General features: G+C 37.7%; 1 protein-coding gene and 1 pseudogene across 1 annotated transcript in view; one reads left to right on the top strand and one right to left on the bottom strand.

Moving 5' to 3' along the window:
* CNBD1 (cyclic nucleotide binding domain containing 1) overlaps positions 1-21,450 on the top strand; it is a 384,488-nt gene that overhangs the window by 211,163 nt on the left and 151,875 nt on the right. The window lies entirely within an intron of this gene.
* LOC133042877 (ornithine decarboxylase-like) lies at positions 711-1,445 on the bottom strand (annotated as a pseudogene).

The raw sequence follows: 21,450 nt of genomic DNA, 5'->3' as shown, positions 1-21,450 counted from the left end.
GGGAGCCTGAGAGCTGTAGGAAGCCCAGACTCTGCTCTTGATCCATACATAAACTTGCTCCAAGGCCCAGCACAGGGGCGAGAGCTTGAGAAGCAGTCAAATGAAGGGGAGATACATTTGCTAATTTTAGGAAGTGAGCCAGAAAGGCAGAGATCTGGTGGGACTTTCTCCAGGGACAAAAATGCCAGCAGGCTCCTTTTTTTGTTTCGTTTTGATCAATCCATCCACTTAGCTGGGCACCTTTTTCTCACTCTCCATCAAGGTACCTAATACCATGTGCTTGGCCCCAGCGCAGAATTCCTCTGAGTACCACCCCACCCATACCACTCACGCTGGCCTTGAAAGTGACTCCCACCCCCCCTCCACCGGGCAGTCCATGCTGACCAGGACCAGTGCCCCTTAATAGTGGCTCCTGCTCCAGGAAGCCAACCTTTCTCCACTTAGTGGGAGCCTCTGCCAGCACGAATCTCCCTCCAGAGTAGCTCCTGGTTTCTGGGATGCCAGCCCCCGCACCAGGGTGCCGGTACAGGTGTTATCAGCTTGCAGCCAGTCCAGGGGCCAGTCCTGTCTTATCAGCGCTCCTGCAGCAGAAGCCAGGCCTGACAGACAACCGTGTTGGGGGGCCAGTCCCCCGCAGCTGCACAATAGCAGTAGTTGAGGCTAAGCCTTGGAGCCAACCCCACCCATCAGCCTGCCTGAGGCAACCACAGCTAAACCACAACACCCTCAGATCCAGGAAAGCCGCCGCCAACATACAGCAAATACATTGAAGTCAGCCAACTACCATGTTAAAGACACAACAGGCATCAGAGATGGCCTGGATGAAGGTCTCAGGATCAGTGCAGACATTTTCCATGTGGAAGCTGACACCAGTGACATCAATACTTAGCTCTTTTGCCCATTCCTAAAGAATCCTGCTAGTTTTGACTCTGGGGCCAAATTTCACACTGAGGTGGCAGACTGCTTTGGAATCATTGGTGGCAACCCACAAAACCGACTTTGCCTTTGGATATGCCCTGGCAACTTTTATCAACTCAACTTCACTATCAAAAGTCACCATCTGGATTCCATTATTGGCAGCATACTTAGTCTGAGACACTTGCTTAGAAGAATTCACATAGATAATCCTTTCTGGAGGCACCATAAAACTCTGCACCAACTGTATTCCAGTCTTGCTGGCACAGTCAAATCTTATTCCAGTGGAAGCGCAGGTCTTCATGGTGATTCTGCTCTCATTGCACTTGACTGCATTAAAGGGGATGACCAGTGGAAGAGCTTTTAACCATCTCAATTATTTCTTTAAAATGTATTTTCGGTCTGCCACACGGAAAGCATCTGTATCATCAAAACAAATTTCATTAATCTTTTTTGGTCCAGAATGTCTTTGCAGTAAAGCCATTTTTCAGGAAATGACAGTCAAACTCTTCACTACTGAAGTTGTTCATAGTTGCTTGATGTCTTTCTGAAACACAGCAAAAAGGAAAACTAAGAGATTTTAAAGAAATTATTGCCAGCTTTTCACAAAAGCATTTCTTCAGGAATTTTGAGTCCCACTGAAGATGCATGTGCCCCCAGTGCAATGGAGGGAGTATTCTGATAAACACAGAATTCGCTGTTCATCTTAGAAGGCTGGGGCACCACGCCGGCCCCAGAGAGCTGCCGGACCACAGCCTGCCCACCGCTCCGCCTCTGCTCCCATCAGCTCCCCGTCCAGCTGCCTGCTTCTGCCCACAGAGGGCTGCCAGCCCAAGTTGGCACTGCAGTGCTGGCAGAGAGGTGTTGCTGGTGGACGCTGAGAAGACTGAACCTAAAGGGGCTTTAAATGGACAAGAAAAGGCCATAACTGGAAATAAGAAAACAAGGAAAGAAGAATACATCACTGATAAAAGCATATATATAGTAAAGGTAGTAGGTCAACCATCTATAAATTGAGCATGACATTTAAAGGACAAACAAGCGAAATCATTTATACCTAAAATAGCTATGAGATACATGAAACAAAAAATGCAAAATAAGACATCAAATGATGGGGGAGGGCAGTAGAAAGGTGCTGCTTTGGCAATGCACACAAATTAAGTGACTATCATCTTAAAATAGATTGCGCTATGCATAGGTTGTTATATATGACCTTCATGGTAACCAGAAACCAAAAACCTATAACAGATGTTCAAAAAATAAAGGAAAAGAAATGCAAACAAAACACTAAAGTCATCAAATCACAAAGGAAGATAAAAAAGGAAACAGAAAGGGAGAGAGCAGAGCTGTAAAACCTATCAGACTACAAAGAGCAAACTGTAAATAATTACACGTGCTGTGCTTAGGCTTGTCTGACTCTGTGACCCCAGGGACTGTAGCCCGCCCGGCTCCTCTGTCCATGGGATTCTCCAGGCAAGAATACTGGAGTGGGTTGCCAGGCCTTCCTCTAGGGGAACTTCCCACCAGGGATTGAATCCAGGTCTTTGTATTGCAGGCACATTCTTTACCATCTTAGCTACTGGGAAAGCCCAAGAATACTGGAGTGGGTAGCCTCTCTCTCCTCCAGGGAAACTTCCCAACCCAGGAATCGAACTGGGATCTCCTGCATTGCAGGCAGACTCTTTACCAGCTGAGCTACCCATGGAAGCCCAAATAATTACATACCTATCAACAATTGCTTTAGATGTAAATGAAATAAATACTCCAATCAAAAGACATAGGGTGGATAAATGGATAAAAAAAAAAAGTAGCTTTGTCATTTTGAAGTGTTTTTATATGCCATTATTTTTACACAAATAGTATTATAAAGACTCATTTCCAAAATTGATTGTATATTTTTCTAAAATATGATAATTAAATACAAAAATACATTGTTTACCATAGGTATAAACAACAGAAGGATGGAAAAATCACAAAGAACTTTACATTTTCTTCAGCTCTAGCTTTATCAAGAAACAATGCCCATCAACATCATCTGAAAATGAAATACTTTATAAAAGTACATGGATATGCTCATGACTGCATTTATAGCAGAGTGACTTTTATCATGAGGGTCAAAATTGACTAAGTTCTTGAATTATCAATATTTTCTTCTAGAACAATGTTGTTAACAACTTAAAGCAGTAGTCATGATGTTTTTAAATTATTTAAAAATGTACTTTATCCAATAGTCAATCTTTACTTAGATCACTTTAAGTCAGAATATAAATCTTTAAAGGAATCTGTATAGTAGAATTAGTAAGACGTTGAGTCAAACAACTAAGTTATGGGAAGACTCCTAAACTAGATGAGGCTTCATTTAAAGTTTTCTCCAAGCAGAAATTTTTAACCAGAGACAATGTCTTATGACAATTACAAAATCCAGAATGTAATATAATGGAGATCAATATTTGATGATTGAACTGTGTGGTGTATTTCCTTAATTCAAGCATCTTGTTTATAGGAACTGGCTTATCTGCTCTAACAAAGAGATCCTAAAATACAATGAATTACATAATCTAAGCTTTATTTTATTTGCTTGTGTAACAGACTAGAGAAGTTTAGGTTGGCAGGAGCCTTAGCTTCAGCAAGATATTCAGGAGCTAAATTTGCTTTCATCATGTTACTTGCTATCTCATGTATATATATATGAGAGTCTTAAGTGGAAAAAGATAGGGTTACCTCCATATACATATGCAAGGAGAAAGAGTGGACGGGGAGGGAAAACAATCTCCCCTTTATGCATGTAATCAGGAATTATCCACATCACTTTCTTTCACTATACTTTGGCAAGAGTTTACACTTGTTGACACAGTCAGTTGGAAGAGAGGCAGCTGTCTCACAGCTAAAACTTGCAGGGGATTCTATTATGAAAGGTAGAAGGGGAGGCTGACAGTGACAGACAATCTGCAATCACCCCTATGCTTTTTCATGACAATATAAGGTAGTTACATGACAAAAATACACATGACCTGCTTAGTTAAAAAAAAACTTAGAGAATATTGAGCAAACTAATAATTGAATGCACATGAAAGCAGTCTAGAATTCCAGAAATAATGAAAATAGAGAATTTAAAAAATTGTTAGAAACACTATTGAAGAATTGGAAATTCTAAATCAGTTTCTATAGCACTGAGCGTAACTTATTCAGACAATTTATTGCTTTCAGGTATGCCTTACCAAGTAACTTGGCAAATCTAACTACATATCCACTTTCAAGTACAGAAAAAAATTTTTAAAAAATCATATTATTGACACACAATAACATTTTCATTACTTTATCCAGAACATTGTAAAGCTATGGAATACAAAATTCAAAGGCCAAAATGTGATGAATGCACCATTTTGTGTATGTGTGTGGGCTCAGTCATTCAGTCATGTCTGACTCTTTGCAACTCAGGGACTGTAGCCTGGCAGGTTCCATTGTGCATGGAATGGACAAGTGTTTTCCAGTCAAAAATACTGCATTTGGTTGCCATGTTTTTCTCCAGGGCATCCTTCTGACCGAGGGATCGAACATGCATCTTTTGTGTCTCCTACATTGGCAGGAGGGTTCTTTAGCACTAGCACCACCTGAGGAGACACAGAGCAGCATTTTATTAGATTACAAAACAGTTTCATACTTAGGTCTTGGTGTGGAAGTGTTGCTCTGTAAGGGTCTTTATGGAGTTAATTCAGATATGCTGAGTGTTTAAACACATTGCAGGGTCTTTTTATAACTAAATATTAGACATCCCCCCTCTTTTTTTTTTTTTGACCTACAACATTATGTTAGTTTGTGTACAAAACATAGTGATTTTATATCCACATGCATCTGAACATGGGAATTCCTAGGTGGCACTAGTGGTAAAGAACACACCCGCCTGTGCAGGAGACACAAGAGCCACAGGTTCAATCCCTGGGTCGGGAGGGTCCCCTGGAGAAGGAAATGGCGACCCCTCCAGAATTCCTGCCTGGAGAATCCCATGGACAGGGGAGCCTGGAGGACTACAGTCCACGGGGTCACAGAGAGTCAGACACAACTGAAGTGACTTTAGCACACAAAATGATCATCATGATGAGCCTAGTCATCTGTCACTACACAAAGATATTACATGATTATTGACTATACTCTCTGCACTGTACATTTTGTATCCATGGCTCATTTATGTTGTGACAAACTTTGTACCTCTTAATCTCCCTCAGATTGATTTCTCTCCTTCCCATACTGATTTCTCTTGACAACCACCTATTTCCTCTGTGTATCCATGACTTTGTTTCTGCTTGGTTAGGTTTATTCATTTGTTCTGTTTTTTAGGTGCCACATAAAAGCGAAATCACGTAAGATTTGCTTTTCTTTGACATTTCACTTAGGTCAATATCTTCTAGGTGCATTCATACTGTCACAAATGGCAAGATTTCATTCTTTTTATGGTTAAGTAATGTTCCATTGCTTATTTACATACATATTTATATATATATACAAATATATATATATATGTGTGTACATATATATATATATATATATATATATATTTGGGCCACCCTTGTGGCTCAGCTGATAAAGAATCCACCTGCAATGAGGGAGACCTGGGTTTGATCCCTGGGTTGGGAAGATCCCGTGGAGAAGTGGGGAAAGGCTACCCACTCCAGTATTCTGGCCTGGAGAATTCCATACACTGTATAGTCCGTGGGGATGCACAGAGTTGGACACAACTGAGTGATTTTCACGTTCACTTCATATAAATATTTACACACACACACATACACACACATATATAGAAACGGGATTTCAAAAAAATTTACTTCTGTTTCACTGACTACACTAAAGTCTTTGACTGTGTGGATCACAACAAACTGTGAAAAATTCTTAAAGAGATGGGAATACCAGACCACCTTACATGTCTCCTGGGAAACCTGTATACAGGTCAAGAAGGAAAAGTTAGAACTGGACATGGAATAATGGACTAGTTCAAAATTGGGAAAGGAGTGCATCAAGGCCATATATTACCACCCTGATTATTTATATGAAAAGAACATCATGGAAAATGTCAGATTGGATGAATCACAAACCAAAATCAGGATTGCCAGGAGAAGTATCAACAGCTTCAGATATGCAGATGACACCACTTTAATGGCAGAAAGTGAAGAGGAGTTGAAGAACCTCTTGATGAAAGTGAAAGAGGAAAGAGAAAAAGCTGGCTTAAAACGCAGTATTCAGAAAACTAATCATGGCATCTGGTCTACCAAGGTCCACATAGTCAAAGTTATGGTTCTTCCAGCAGTCATGTATGGATGTGAGATTTAGACCATCAAGAAGGCTGGAAGCCCAAGAATTGATGCTTTCAAACTGTGGTGCTGGAGAAGGCTCTTGAGATTCCTTTGGGCAGCAAGGAGATCAAACCAGTCAATCCTAAAGGAGATCAAAGCTAAATATTCATTGGAAGAACTGATGCTGAAGCTGAAGATCCATGCTTTGGCCACCTGGTGTGAAGAGCAGACTCTTCTGAAGAAACTGTAACGCTGGGAAAAGACTGAAGACAGGAGGAGAAGGGGACAGTAGAGGATGAGATGGTTGGGTAGAATCCCCAACTCAATGAACATGAGTTTGAGCAAACTCCAGAGACAGCGAAGGCCAGGGCAGCCAGGCGTGATGTAGGCCACGGGGTGGCAGAGTCAGACTCGACCCTGCAGCTGAAGGGCAGCGACAGCAAAAAGGCGAACAGACCACATCTTCTCTATCTGCTCATTTCTTGATGGGCTCTTGGGTTGTCTCTGCGTTTTGCGAAAAGTGTTGTGGTGAACACAGAGATGGATATATCTTTTTAAATCAGTGCTTTCATTTTCTTCAGATAAATACCCAGAAGTGGAGTTGTTGGATTAGATTGCAATTTTATTTTTAAAGTTTTGAGGACACTTCATACTGCTTTCCACAGTGGCTGCACCAATTTACATCCCCACTAAGAGGGAGATGGACAGATTGATTCAGGAGCAGGATTTTGTTTTTTCCTGAGTCTAAGCTAAAGTAGATATTCCATGAAAGAAAATAAAGCAAGCAAAAACATATACTTACCATGGGAATAGTAAAAGAAAAATCCTTAAACACTGACCCACATTGTAGAAACTCAATGGATATTTTTTAAATTAATTTTTAATGCTTAATATTGTTCAGTATGCTAAAGTTGCAAGGAAATTTATAAATTATTTAGAAGAATTTGAGTAATCAAATTCATATAGTTAAGTTACAGGTCTGGAAATTAAAAATTTCTGATTTTTCATAATTTTGACTTCTTTCTCAAATTTTAATCTTGACAAATAGAAGTCCCACAATTTTAAAACTCTTTGGACAATTTTCACTAGGGTTTCAATATTAATATTTAATAAAAACAATCCACATTTCTATTCAAATTTCTTGATATTTTTCTACATAAGTTATTGCTTACTCAAAACAGGTTGCTAACCTAAGAATGATTCTGAAATCCTGTTTCCTAGCGTTCACAACTAACAAGTCACCAAAACCTGTCTGGCTTTTCTTTGTAATATTGTTCCTTATTTATGCACATTCACCTAGTTTCTTTGCTATTATGTATGATATAATTATTGTAAATGAATTCATGTCCACACTTTTATTTCCTAACTATAACTCTCTGCAAGTAAAAATTCTAAGTCAGAGCTTATAAACCTGTGACATGAAATAAAGTTTTAGCCATTGGGAGTTTGCAAAAAAGAAATTAGCTGTGACCTTTCTCTACATTCATGTGCTCTACATTCATGTATTGAACTGATGTTTTGGCATCTCCTACTTATCAAACTCAAAATAGAACTCTAAGTTTTTACTGCCCACCTGCCTCACTGTCAAGGACTGTAAAGCTGTCTATTTTCCATTTCCTTCTCTCACCATAAGTCAGAACAAGAGTCACTGAAGTGACAAATGTAAGCATTATACCTAATAATACCGCACGTCGGTAAGTCTTTTTAGGTTTCTCTCCAAAATACATCTTGGTTTTGTCTGCTTCATTCCAGTCACACTGACGTCAATCTCTCATCAGCTTGCCATCGGGATACTGTGATGGCCTCCTTTGCAGGGTCTTGGTGTCTGCTACTTCTGCCTTGCAGTCTGGTATAGACATATCTACACAGCTGCTAGAATGCTCTTTTCAAAACACAGACAGGATTGCATTGGTTCTCCAGTTAAATCTGTTCACTGATGTACCATCACTCTTCTAATAAAATCTAAACTAAAAGCAAAACAAAACAATAAAAAGAAAACTAACCTAAGCGAGTCCAAGAGTGCCCTGGGGGGCCTGGTCCTGCCGGTTCTTTTGAGGTCGGCTCTTCTCATTGTTCTCTGGTGCTCCGGTCTCTGGTCAGCTTCTCTGCTCCTCCTCAGGACTTCTGACCTTTGCACTTGTGCTTCTTTCTTCCTTTCTTTCTTTAAGTAGTGTGTGGTCACTTTACAATATTGTGCTGGTTTCTGCTGGACGAGAGAAGCAGCTCTATGTATACATGGGTCCCCTCCTTCTTGGGTCTCCCTCCCTAAAATCCTTCTTAGTAAAAATAAAAAATAAAGATTTAATGCATGATTATATACTCTGTTGGAAAAGGAAAAATGCATTTTGTTGGGGGTGGTATTGAGGGCTCCCGACACTGGTTGATCACAGGAAGCTTCTCTCAGACACGGATATTTAAGGGTAGAAAGAAACATAAGGAAGAGCCAGCCATAAGTTTTTGTGACAAGAACGGTTGGGAAATAGGGTTATTTCCATTTGGGCCGTTCTTTCCCAGCTATTCTTGCTGCAAAAATTTATGGGCAGCTCCTCCTCATACTTCTGTTTACCCTTAAATATTCTTCTCTGAGAGAAGTTTCCCATGGACAGCCAGCGTCAGCATCTCTGCATCTGCACCACACACACACACACACACACACACACACACACACACACACAATACTTTCCCCTTTTCAACAGAGTATATAATTATGTAATTAATGTTTATTTTTTATTGCTAAGAGAATCACAATCCATGCTTGGTCTATCATTTTAAACAAAATCTGTAAGTCAATTTCTGAAGCTTAAATTCAGTTGCTGTTATGTGATCTTATAAAATATTTTAAATTTTTGGTAGCAGAAATAATGCATGCTCTCTGTGAAAAAATTCAATATTACTTGGAAACATTAAGCATAAAACATATTTACCTTAAATCCCATAACTTTGATATTATCACCATTAACATTTCTGTGATCATTCATTCAAGTATGTCTTTAATATAACTTTAAAACACATGTATGCTTTTATAAAGTGAAATCAAAACATGCATGCTTTGTATGGACATTTATTGTAAACTATCATTTAGAAATTGGGCTTCTTTCCACCTTTTCTCCTTAAATATGATTTTTTAAAAAATACTAACACATCACTGTATAGATAAGTATATGATCAGAAAGATTTATTATTATTTTACAACATTGGGATACTATTGATGCACTCTGGATTGCTTTTCTCAATTACCTTCTATGTCATGAAAATGTTGCCAGCTTTATGGTTATAGAGTTAATTCTGTATAATGTATCTCTAGTATTTCTAACAGCAATCTCCCAGTTGAGAGGCATATTCTATGAACTAGGCTTCAGTAATCATCCTTGTGATGTTGCTTAAGGGTGAAGTTAAAATTTAGATTTGGAAGTCTGACTTAAGAACTCATTAGCCTAATATGTCTGGTGTACTATACCAGGCATTTTTCGTTTTTGAGGTAGATTATTTCAAGTTATAGTTACAGCTTTTCAGTCGTGTCTTTTCGGTGGTACTCATCAATGTACCTGGAGACAGGGCTGGGATTCAGAGGAGGTGCCAGAGCATGTGCCAAAAATCTCAGTAGTCAAGATAAAATATTTTTAATGCAAAAATTTTGAAAAATAAAAATAAATGCAAAAATCTATCATGAAAAAAAGTCAAAATTTTAAATAGATGTGTTTTCTTGATTTGTTTTATGATTCTGCGTTTTTATTCAATGACAAGTCCTGTTATTCTCCATCTGTTCACAGTTTCTGAACCACTGGGTGGTCGGGTCCCTACTAGGTGGATTTATGAAGGTTGACAATGGTGTGTGAACAGATTAGGCAATGCAGGGTTTTATATTCACTCATGAGTTTTAGTATAGACCTTTTTATTAATATTTTTCATGGCTCAAAATATGGGAGGTATTTTGGTAAGTCTAGATACAAGGGGCATTTTTTTTTTTTTTTTTGCTTCTGTTTCCAATTGAGCTCCACATGACAGTGCTAGATGGAAATATTGGGATTTACCCATCTGGAAAATATGATTATATTTCTTTATTATGTTCCCTTGGTCTTTAATTATTTGAATATCTAGTTCAGTAATAAGCTTAATTAAATCTTGCTTGCACTGAATTCAGTCTGTCAAGGATTAAGTCAGTTTGTTAACTTAGGTTAAAATTTACTTTTTCATAATTCTTACATTAATATTTACTGACTTTTCAGTTTTAAATGAATATTTACAGTGCAAGATAAAGCAGATATTACTGGTTTCTTATTTTTGCTGGATTCATAAATTATGAAAAATAAAGATAACCATAAACAATAGTCAATTTTAAAAAGTGTTATTTCTCTATTCTCATGTAGAATGGCAGGACAGAGGAAAATGATATCTGGCTTAAGCTGTATCTGACATTGACACTATCAGTATTATCTTGAAATCTGAGGCTACTCATGTTCACTAAATAATAAGAAAAACAGTGATTTGAATTTACAGTGCTGTTATTATATTACGTGAAGCAGTATAAGTGAAACTGCTTTGAAAATGTCAAAATGCTCTTCAAATGTTAGTTATTCTTGTTATATGTATTCATTTTTTTCCGTGGAGGGAGAAGGAAGCATTATAGAGATATAAAATGAAAGTAGAAATGTAAAAGGGAGTACTTAAGAAGTAACTGTCATGACCCGAATTGTAATAGCATGGCTAGTTCTGCTACTTCCTCAGAATACACTCTTGCTATGACGAAAGTTTGTTCCTAAGAACCTCACAATGTTCAAAATCATTTTATGAAATCATTGTTCCAGTGGAGAGAAAGATTGAGATTTAGAGAATTTCATCCTCAAAATAATGGAGTTTTTTTCCTATAGGTACTTCAATATGGAGTTATTTTAAATAACAAAATTCCATAATTCTGAACCTTACCATGTCACTGAACAAAGCCAGTGCTGATAATGAAGAATATGACTTTTCTTTTCCTAAAACCATGGTCAAAGAGATGAACACAGTGCAGCTTATCATTCTTATTACACATTTTATAAAAACACAAGGCACAAAGTTTTACTACCCATTAAGTCCTAACATCCTTTTAAAATCACATAGTAACCAGTATTTAGGAGATAATGTTTTTCATATTCCTTAATTAATTGATTATATTATAGTAAAAAAAAAGTTATAAAGTCTTACACTGTAGTAGAATTGCATGTTTTATAAAAATAGCTTTCTAGTATACTAGAAAGACAGCTCTGAGAATAATTATAACAAATAAAAGGATTGGATTTATATTGCATGAATTCCGGTAGTTGTTTAATCAGATATATTACTTTGCCAACAAAGGTCCATATAGCTAAAGTTCATATAAACTACTGGTTTTTCCAGTAGTCATGTACAGATGTGAGAGCTGGATCATAAGGAAGGCCGAGAGCTTAAGATCTGATGCTTTCAAACTGTGGTTTGGAGAAGACTCTTGAGAGTCCCTTGGACAGCAAGTACATCAGACCAGTCACTCCTAAGGGAAATCAACTCTGAATATTCATTGGAAAGACTGATGCTGAAATGAAAACTCCAATACTTTGGCCACCTGACGTGAAGAACTGACTCATTGGAAAAGACCCTGATGCTGGGAAAGGCTGAAGGCAAGAGGAGAAGGGGACGACAGAGGAGGAGATGGTGAACGATATCCCTGACTCAATGGACATGAGTTTGAGCAAACTTAGGGAGATAGCAAAAGACAGGTAAGTCTGGTGTGCTGTGGTCCATGGGTCACAAAGAGTCAGAAATGACTTAGTGACTGAACAACAAATAATAAAGAATGTAATAAAACCTCACTTTTATTTGCTTATAGTCTAGTAAGAGATAACTTTCAAGAACAAGAAAAGAAAATACATAAATACACACATATTCATGCAATAAGGTCTCTTGCATTGAAGACAGATTCTTTACTCTTTGAGCCGCCAAGGAGTGTGGGCTGCCATTTCCTACTCCAGGGGATCTTCCTTACCCAGGGATGGAAGATCTTACCCGTGTCTTTTGTGTTTGCTGCATTGGTGGGCAGGTTCCTTACCGGTAGTGCTATCTGGGAAGACAAACTCATACAGTGCAGTATTATTTTTCCTCAAAGTCTAGCCAAACAGATTTTCTCTATATTGTCATTTTTATTACCAGCTTTCAAAATGTAACATTAAACAAAATTAGTTATATAGCTATATTTCAATAGCTACCTATAGATATGTTTATATATTCTGCAAACAAATATATATATTTTGATCAAATAAATAGATATAAATTTCAATATATATTTCAATAATTATATATGTCTTGTCATGGTGAAGAAGCTTGTGTGACTAATGAAACTATGAGCCATGCCTTTCAGGGCCACTCTAGATGGCTGGGTCATAGAGGAGAGTTCTGACAAAATGTGGTCTGCTGGGGGAGGAAATGGCAAACCACTTCAGTATTTGTGCTTGGAAAATTCCATTGATGGTATGAAAAGGGAAAAGATATGACATTGGAAGATGACCCCCCAGGTCAGGAGATCTCCAATATGCTACTGAGGAAGAGCAGAGGGCAATTAATAATAGCTTCAGGAAGAATAAAGCTGCTGGGTCAAAGCGAAAATGATGCTCAGCTGTGGATGTGTCTAGTGTTGAAAGTAGTCTGATGAAGTAAAGAACAATATTGCATAGGAATCTGGAATGTTAGGTCTATGAATCAGCTGCTTTGGATATGCTCAAGCAGGAGACAGCAAAAGTGAACATCTTAGGAATCCATGAACTAAAATGGATGGGAATGGGTGAATTTAATACAGATGACCATTATATCTACTGTAGTATAAGGCAAGAATCCCTTAGAAGAAATAGAGTAGCCCTCATAGTCAACAAGAGAGTCTGAAATGCAGTACTTGGGTGCAGTCTTAATAATCTCCATTTGTTTCTAAGGCAAACCATTCAAGATCACAGTAATTCAAGTCTATCCCCCAGCCACCAATGCCGAAGAAGCTGATGTTGACCACATCTAGGAAGATCTACAAGATCTTTTAGAACTAGCACCAAGAAAAGATATATTTTTCATCACAGGGGATTAGAATGCAAAAGGAGAAAATGGAGAGATACCTGGAGTAACAGGCAACTTTGGCCTTGGTGTACAGAATGAAATAGGGCAAAGGCTAAAAGAGTTTGGTCAAGAGAACATACTGGTCATAGAAAACACCCTTTTCCAACAACATGAAAGATTATTGTACACATGGACATCACCAAATGGTCAACACTGAAATCAGGTTGATAATATTCTTTGCAGCCAAAAATGGAGAAGCTGTATGCACTCAGCAAAAACAAGATCTGGAGCTGACTGTGGCTCAAATCATGAGCTCCTTATTGAAAAATTCAAGTTATTTTGGGGGTCAAAATCCCTTATGATTATAAGGGATTTTATAATCAAGATCCCTTTTGACTTGAATCAAATCCCTTATGATTATACAGTGAAGGTGACAAATAGATTCAAGGGATTAGATCTGGTAGACAGAATGTCTAAAGACCTATGAACAGAGGTTCACAACATTGTACAGGAGTCAGTGACCAAAACCATCGCCAAGAAAAACAAATACAGGAAAGCAAAATGACAGTTGTCTGAGGAAGCTTTACAAATAGCTGAGGAAAGAAGAGAAGCTAAAGGCAATGGAGGAAGGGATAGATATACCCAACTGAATGCAGAGTTCCAGAGAATAGCAGGAGAGATAAGAAGGCCTTCTTAAATAAAAAATACAAAGAAATAGAGGAAAACAATGGAATGGGAAAGACTAGAGGTCTCTTCAAGAAAATTGGAGATATCAAGGGAAATTTTCATGCAAGTTTGGGCATGATAAAGGACAGAAAAAATAAGGACTTGACAGAAGCAGAAGAGATTGAAAAGAGGTCTCAAGAATAGACAAGAGAACTATACAAAAAAGATCTTAATGACGCAGATAACCACAATGGTGTGGTCACTCACCTAGAGCCAGACATCCTAGAGTGTGAAGTTAAGTGGGTTTTAGAAATCATTACTATGGGCTTCCCTTGTGGCTCAGCTGGTAAAGAATCTGCCTGCAATTTGGGGGACCTGGGTTCTATCCCTGGGTTGGGAAGATCTCCTGGAGAAGGGAAAGGCTACCCACTCCAGTATTCTGGCCTGGAGAATTCCATGGACTCAGTCCACGGGGTCACAAAGAGTTGGACACGACTGAGCAACTTTCACTTCACTTCACTTCAAGCTAATGGAGGTGATGTAACTCCAGTTGAGCTATTTAAAATCCTAAAAGATGTAGGTTGGAGTGCTGCACTCAATATATCAGCAAATTTTCCACAGGACTGGAAAAAGTTAGTTTTCTTTCAAATCCCAAAGAAGGGCAGTGCCAAAGAATGTACAAACTACTATACAACTGTGCTCATTTTGCATGTTATAAGTTTATGCTTGAAGCCCCCCAACATGCTTCAGCAGTACGTGAACCAAGAATTACCAGATGTATAAGCTGGGTTTAGAAAAGGCAGGGGAAGTAGAGATCAAATTGCCAACATCCATTGGATCATAGAAAAAGCAAAGGATTCCAGGAAAACATCTACTTCTGCTACATTGACTATGCTAAAGTCTTTTACTGTGTGACTCACAATGAACTGTGGAAAATTCTTAAAAGGGTGGGGATACCAGACCACCTGACCTGTCATCTGGTCCCATCACTTCATGGCAAAAAAAAGGGGAAAAAGTGGAAGCAGTGACAGATTTTATTTCCCTGGGCTCCAAAGACACTGAGGAAGGTGATTGAAATTAAACAGCAGTTGGTCCTTGAAAGGAAGGCTATGACAAACCGACAATGTATTAAAAAGCAGAGATATCACTTTGCCAAAAAAGGTACATATAGTCACAACTATGATTATTCTAGTAGTCATATACAGACGTGACAGTGGGTGATAAAGAAGGCTGAACACTAAAAACTGATGCTTTTGAATTGTGGTGCTGGAGAAGACTCTTCAGAGTCCTTTGGACTGCAAGGAAATCAAATTAATCTTAAAGGTTATGAACCCTGGATATATATTGGAAGGATTGATCCTAAATCTGAAGCTCCCATACTTTGGCCTCCTGATGCAAAGAGCTGACTCATTGGAAAAGACCCTCATGCTGGGAAAAATTGAAGGAAAAAGGAGAAAGGGGCGGCAGAGGATGAGATGGTTAGATAACATCCCTGACTATCAATTCGAGCAAACTCTGGGAGGTGGTGGAGAACAGAGGCGCTTGGTGTGCTGGTTTCCTTGAGGTTGCAGTGTTGGACATGACTTAGGGACCAAACAACAGTTTTCATCAGTTTAAAGAATCAGTTCAAAAAACAAAACAAAGCAAAAAAAAAAATCAATTCCAGTGTCAAAGTTTTTTCTTCCATAAAACAAATAAGGAAGTACGTAATTAACAACATCATGCATTTTATTATTTCTTTTATTCAATGCCTAACCTAAAGGATTTTCTCCATATTGTCATGTTTATTACCAGTTTTCAAAAAAACAACATTTTAAAAAATTAAAATATTTAAAATAGTATATTTCAGTAGCTAACTACAGATATGTCTAGATTTTTCAAATATATATATTTCAATTAGACATAGATATAAAATTAGATATAGATATAAATATTAGATATATATAGATATAAATAGATATAAATATTAGATATAGCTATATTAGACATATATATAAATTTTGTTATCTATTTCAATATCTATGTATACATCTACTTCAGATAAGTAGATATATAAGCTACAGATAGATACTGAAATACAGCTATATATATATGTCTATACCTCCTCATCTATCCACCTGACACATGTAACTATTTGTGACTTTGCTAAAAGCATTTATTTCCCCTCAGATCATGGAAATGTTAGAGCTAACCTAATGAAATTTAAGTTTGTCTATTTCCTTGATCCTAACATTAGATAAGGAAAGAGTACAACCTAAAATATATGTTAAAGAGGATAATAGTAGGGCAATTCTTATATTTTATTTTTTTCTGGCTAGCATTTTGACAGTAACTGAAATATAGTCACAATTAGTTTGGACTGGAAAACTTTTAAAGTGGTCTAGTCAGCAATCCTGACAAAAGAAGTCTCTTCTGTTACGATAGTGTTAATACTGGTGGATACCAGCATTATTCCAATGGAGGAGTCTTCTTGAGACTGAATTATACTGCTTTTTTTCTTGACCTGTAAAACTCACTAAATATATTCCAAACTTATTTAAAAAACTCGACCTGCTAGATGAAATTGTACAATCTGCTCTAATAGCCTTCTAACTGATCTCAGTGCATTAGTTTTAATCCATCCTCCTTTGTATGGCCAGAATGAATTTTTAAAAAATGCAAATCCCTGTAGTTATTACTCATAGTGAAAAACTTTGGATGACTTTAACTTTTCTTATGGCAAAGTCTAAAATTCTTAACAGAGATTACAGTGCCCCTAGGATTTTGTCACTTTGTCAAAAGTGACCTTTCTGTCCCTTTGGCCTCATTTCACTCCTGTTTCCTCCTTGCCTTCTCTGCTCTGACTTGTCTGGACCTTCTTTATAGTCTTCAGTCTTTCTTGAATACTTGACTCTGGACCTTTGGGCATGAAATTCCTTATACCTTCAACACTGGTATCCTCCCTTTCCCCATTGCCCAACTTATTCTTCTGGAATATTTTTGACCCAACTAGACTAGGTAAGTCTCTCTATTACTTTCCATAGAGCAGTGCTCTACCCTTTATAGTGGTTTTATAGAAGTTCCACAGCCACGTGTTCCTGCGTGCTAAGTCGCTTCAACCATGTCCGGCTCTAGGCAGTGCTATGGACTGTAGTCTGCTAGGCTCCTCTGTCCATGGGATTCTCTAGCAAGAATACTGGAGTGGGTTGCCATTTCCTTCTCCAGGGGATCGTCCCAGCCCAGGGGTCAAACCTGGGTCTCCCACATTGTGAGTGGATTCTCTACTGTCTTAGCCACAGAGGAAGCCTACACTCCACAATCATAAGTTTCTTTTAATATCTGACTTCTCTACTGTATTTTATGTTGTGAAAGATAAGGAACATATTTGTCTTTTTCTTTGTTGTGTGATGCCAATATTTGGGCTTCTCTGGTGACTTAGTGGTGAGGAATATGCCTGCCAATGCAGGAACCATGAGTTCGATCCCTGAATCAAGAAAATCTCCTGGAGACGGAAACGGCAACCCACTCCAGTATTCTTGCCTGGGAAATCCTGAAGACAGAGGAACCTGTGGGACATAGCCCATGGAGTTACAAGAGATGACATAGTGACTAAAGAATAGCAAAAGTGTTAATATTTAGAATAATATCTAAAAATCAACCATTGCACAGAACTATTTGCTGAATAAAAAATGAATGAATGATCAGATAATAGGCGCTTTTTTTAGCTGACAAAAAAAAAAAAAAATCCAAATATGGGTGGAAGCTACTGTTTGCCTTCTTATTTTAACATGTAGTCATTACATTCCTCTGAGCAAAAGAAGAGAAGTAAGATGATTAAGTTGAGAATAATTAAGATTCCTGACAAAATTGCTTGTCAGTCTCTCTTACAGAGAAATCCATCACATCAATTTTGTTTCGCAGCTCTTTCAAACGTGTAAGGACAAAAGATGTGTGCTAAGTCAATTCAGTCGTGTCTGACTCTGTGCAACCTTATGGACTATAGTCCCCCAGGCTCCTCTGTCCATGGGATTCTCCAGGCAAAAATACTGGAGTGGGTTTCCATTTACTTCTCCAGGGAAATGTTCTAAACCTCTAAATTCTAAACCTCTGTGTATTTTGGTAATCCATGGTTATCTTATTTATTGAACCTGAGCATGTTTAGGAAGTGAGATTATAGGTGACTTTTGAAATATTTTGAGATCTTACTTATTACTTACTTTTTGTGTGGCTACTGCTAACCACTCAGGTCTTAGGAACCAAGTCTATGAAAGATGTTAAAGAAATGTTCTTTGATGAGGCACCTTTCCTGAAGGATCTCAGAATTCTCTAAATTGGTGTTGGATTCCTAAGGAAATATAAATTAAGTTCTTTGAAACTTGTTTTATGACCCGCTTCTCCTAAATTTTTTCAATCAGCAGGCTAATTTAGCATATTCTTTAATCACATCCCTGAGAAATGATAGGAAATCTGTTATTTTATCTTGGAGGTACATATCTTTTGATTTTTTTCGCACCACGAGGAAAATCACAACTCATCCTCTCCAGACAAAAAGAAGAGACATTTAAAAAAATTATCTATTTTCTATAATGTATACATTTTAAGCTTGAAAAGAAGAGTTAAAGTTGCTGTCACTGATCTTTTAATTTTCAACAGTGTATAAGAATAGCAAAGAAAGCCCAAACCATCCTGTGACTGGTGTCTGCATTTCATGACTGACCAAACCCACTTTCTGGAAAAACTGATAATGATCAACCCTTGTCACCTGAATTTGGATGATCAAATAAAATAAATTGTTATTCTGTTCATTCATCCTTAACTGATTAGGCAATTCAAATGAGAAGTCAGACAGAAGGTGATGTGCATATTAATAATCATTGATTCAAGAAAAATTCCGGTACACACTAGATTCCATGAAAATAATTTTATACTGGGTTAGTTGAAAGCATAAATGGAAAATGGAGAAAAATAAATGACATTTGGGGAAAATCACATTTTTAACTGTTTTAGATAATTTTGTTCCTTTGACAAATAATGCCTTTAAAATTAGTAAAGAGGCCCAAGGGTATGAGTGTGTGCATCCTTTAATTAAAGTGACCTTTTCAGCTGGATATTTTTTTATCCCAATAATCTGTGGTTCACAGAACATTGGATCAAATGTTATATTCTTGCTAAAACCCAGGAATTTTAGCTGAAAATGTTTTTGTATTTCCAAACATAATGCCATCACATTGCAGCAAGTTTTTGGGTTCCTTGAGGAAATCCTCTGGCTTGATGCACCAGGTATGGGGACTCTAGGGACAGATATAATCAAATGGAATAGACTCGCTGGTATTCTACTCCCAGCTGATAATCCACACTATAATGTTAACTTTTTTTTTTTTTTTTACAAATTGTAAACCTGAGCAAATTTCTCCATGGTCTTTTAGTCAGACTAATACCTTTATTTTGCTCTGTGTTCCTCCTTCATGCCTTAAAAAAATTCTACCTCTTTTCACTCCAGATTCAAAGCCTTCACTTTTTAATCCAGTCTGATTATTGGTGCTATTTTCTTCTTATTGTTTCTTTTGCTTAATAACTAGACCTTAAGCCACAGGTAGATTTACCCTGAAGGTAATGAAGCTCAAGTTTTAGGCCTGTCATTTGATCAGCATAGGTTCCTTCCACAGCCCTGGGAGAGGCCTTAGAAATGTATTCACATGGTCATAAGTTTCTGTAAAATTCACAAAAGTAGGATATTTTAACTTTAATCACTTGTTTCCTCTTAGCCTGCCAACTTTGTTTTCTTTGCTTGACATTCATGACGCCTGGCACTGGAGTGGCTTCTGTTGTTTTGTGGATCCAGTTTAGGGAGAATTGAGTTAAAGATACATTTCATTTTGGTCTAGTGGGATATAATTTTTGATTCTCAGTCATTGTTGTACATGCAAGTTATTACTGCTCACTGTTCTAGTGTATGAATGACTGTCAGCATTAACCCTATCACTCACTGAGAGGACCCAATAGCATCTTGACTGGGTCAGAATTAACCATCACTATATGGCAACCTGGTAACAGAAACACGTGAGCAGTCAAATGGTACATACTTGGAAATGCATCAGGAGAGAATTGAATCCATGGAAAAGCTTTTCACATTTTAAGGCTCATGCGTGAAACAAATGTGGGTTTAGATATTCCCAAATTTGACAGGAATTCTAAAGTTTAAAAAAGAAACATTTCTAAGTGATTGAGAATAAATTTAAAAATTTTTACTCACCAAGCTCAAGAGAATTTATTCTTTCAATATAAATGACTTAAAATTGGTATCATACAAAGAGGTAAAAGAAAAAGTGTAAGAAATGTAGTAAAAATTTTAGAATAGCAAATATAATAGATTTTGTTGCTGTTCAGTTTCCAAGTCATGTCCGACTCTTTGTGGCCCCGTGGACTGCAGCACCCCAGGCTCCTCTGTCCTCCACTATCTAGATGTACTTATACAACTAGTTAAAAAACTCTGTACTATTTTTCTGAATTTGATGATGTTTGAAATTGTCTAGCTTTTAAAACTTTGTAATTTACTGTCCTTGTTTCCCTTCCTCAGTTCAGTTTATTTGCTCAGTTGTGTCCAACTCTTTGCAACCCCATGGACTGCAGCACACCAGGCTTCTCTGTCCATCACCAACTCTTAGAGCTTATTCAGACTCATGTCCATTGAGTCGGTGATGCCATCCAACCATCTCATCCTCTGTCGTTCCCCTTCTCCTCCTGCCTTCAATCTTCCCCAGCATCAGGGTCTTTTCCAGTGAGTCAGTTCTTCACATCAGGTGGCCAAAGTATTGAAGTTTCAGCTTCAGCATCAGTTTTTCCAATGAATATTCAGGGCTGATTTCCTTTAGGATGGAATAGTTGGATCTCCTTGCAGTCCACGAGTCTTCTCCAGCACCACAGAACAAAAGCATCAATTCTTCTGCGCTCAGCTTTCTTTATAGTCCAACTCTCACATCCATACATGACTACTGGAAAAACCATAGCTTTGACTAGACGGACCTTTGTTAGCAAAGTAATGTCTCTGCTTTTTAATATGCTGTCTAGCTTGGTCATAACTTTTCTTCCAAGGAGCAAGCGTCTTTTAATTTTGTGGTTGCGGTCACCATCTGCAGTGATTTTGGAGCCCAAAAAGGTAAAGTCTGTCACTGTCTCCATTGCTTCCCCATCTATTTGCTGTGAAGTGATGGGACCAGATGCCATGATCTTAGTTTAGTCCTAGGTTTATGTCGTTAGTTTAAATCCTTATGGACTAAGGAAAAAGCTTCCCTTTCTAAATAAATACATTTGTTCCAATTTTGTAATTTATAAATTTATGCTTTATAATTTGTCATGCTCAATAAAACCTGGAATAGTCCCTGCCCTAACTCAATTACCCAATAACTCAAAAAAAAAAAAAAAAAAGAAAACAACTATGGTGAAGTTTTAGCTGTGAATGGGAACCAAGAATCCAGAGTGAGACTACTGGGATAAAATTCTGACTCTATAGTTTCTTATCTGTGTGACTTTGAACAAATTGCCTAACATATGT

The sequence above is a fragment of the Dama dama genome, chromosome 21 (assembly GCF_033118175.1).
Source record: "Dama dama isolate Ldn47 chromosome 21, ASM3311817v1, whole genome shotgun sequence".
NCBI classification, from domain to species: domain Eukaryota; kingdom Metazoa; phylum Chordata; class Mammalia; order Artiodactyla; family Cervidae; genus Dama; species Dama dama.
This window is presented reverse-complemented; position numbering and strand designations above follow the sequence as displayed.